Source organism: Microtus oregoni, unplaced genomic scaffold (genome assembly GCF_018167655.1).
Source record: "Microtus oregoni isolate MIOR12 unplaced genomic scaffold, Mior012 000091F_ref0000469, whole genome shotgun sequence".
NCBI classification, from domain to species: domain Eukaryota; kingdom Metazoa; phylum Chordata; class Mammalia; order Rodentia; family Cricetidae; genus Microtus; species Microtus oregoni.
The window spans coordinates 3,835,816-3,837,432 of NW_024544600.1; the positions used below are offsets into that span (position 1 = coordinate 3,835,816).

The 1,617-nt window shown below is 45.7% G+C and overlaps 1 pseudogene; it reads right to left on the reverse strand.

Moving 5' to 3' along the window:
• Nucleotides 1-427: 427 nt before the first annotated feature.
• On the reverse strand, nt 428-556 carry LOC121442515 (annotated as a pseudogene).
• Between the last annotated feature and the right edge of the window lie 1,061 nt (nt 557-1,617).

The following is a 1,617-nucleotide window of genomic DNA, read 5'->3' on the forward strand; positions in this document are numbered from 1 at the left end:
GGGGAGGGGAGGAAGGGAAGGATAGAAAAGAGGGGAGAGGAGGGTAGGGAAAGGGAGAGAAGAAGGGAGGGGAGAGGTAGCAGCTTCATGCTAAGTCTTCTTCCAGTTGTCACATTTGAAGAGTCATGGACAACCCACAACTTCTAGACTCTGAGCACCTTTGAGGCAAACAGTTTGCAACTCTGGAATTTAAAGGAGAGGTTTCGGGTGGCCATCCTGCTGGAAAGGAAGCCTGCTGGCCTGTTTCCAGGGTTTGGTCTGTTCAGCACTAATGGTCAAGATGCCGGACATCAGGGACCAGACCCTTCCCAGGACTCCTTCTTCTCTGTCGTAATATTTTCCACTTCCATGTTTCATTTTCTTTCTTTCTTCCTTCCTTTCTTTTCTTTCTTTCCTTTTTTTTTTTAAATTTTCCCAAAATCCCCCGAGGGGGTGCACCGTTCCTGGAGGTACTGCAATACCAGATCGATGCGTGGAGTGGACGGAGCAAGCTCCTATTCCAACTCCTAGTTCCAAAAATCCATTTAATATATTGTCCTCGGAGCTGGTAAGTGGTGGTGATAGACGCTTTTAACCCAGCACTCTGGAGGCAGAAGCAGATGGATCTCTGTGAGTCTGAGTCCAACCTGGTCAGACAGAGCTGTAATACATAGAAACCCTGTCTGGAAAAACAAAACAAAACAACAAGAAAATGTCTTCAGATAAAGGATATAACAGATATGAAACTGATAAGAACAGATAAGAACAGGCTGAGAAATGATTATTTCCTCAAAATTTTTTAGATTTATTTTATTTATTTATTTTTTGCCCAGAACTTTTTTTTTTATTATTATTAAGTATACAATGAACTGCTGGCAAGGAAGGCACCAGGTCTCATTACAGATGGTTGTGAGCCACCATGTGGTTGCTGGGAATTGAACTCGGGACCTCTGGAAGAGCAGCCAGTGCTCTTAACCACTGAGCCATCTCTCCAGCCCCCAGATTTATTTTATTTTATATGTATGAATATTTTATGTGAACACACGTATGGGCATCATGTGTGTGCCCTGGTGTCCATGGAGATCAGAGGAGGTATTGGATTCCCTAGAACAGAAGTTGTGGATGTTTGTGAGTTGTGGTTGCTGGGAACAAAACCCCAACCCTGCAAGGGCAGCAAGTGCTCGTAACAGGTGAACTGTCTCTCTGGTGATTCTTTGTTGGTTTTCCAAGACAGGGTCTCTCTGTGTAACCCTGGCTGTCCTGGAACTCACTCTGCTGACCAGGCCGACCTTGAACTTAGAAGTCTGCCTGCCTCTGCCTCCCGCTGCTGGGATCAAAGGTATGCAGTACAACACCTAGATCATCACTCCTGCACCACACGCCTGGCTACATCCCTGGGGATTTTTTTTGGTTTTTTGTGGGTTTTTTTTTTTTTTTGGTTGTTCAGGACAGGGTTTCTCTGTGTAGCTTTGGACCCTGTCCTGGAACTCGCTACATTAGACCAGGCTGGCCTCAGACTCAGAGATCTGCCTGCCTCTGCCTCCCAGGTGCTGGGATTAAAAGCATGCGGCACCACTGCCTAGTGATTTTTTTTCCTTTTTTGACTCCACAGAATTTTGAGCATTCCCTCCCTCGTTC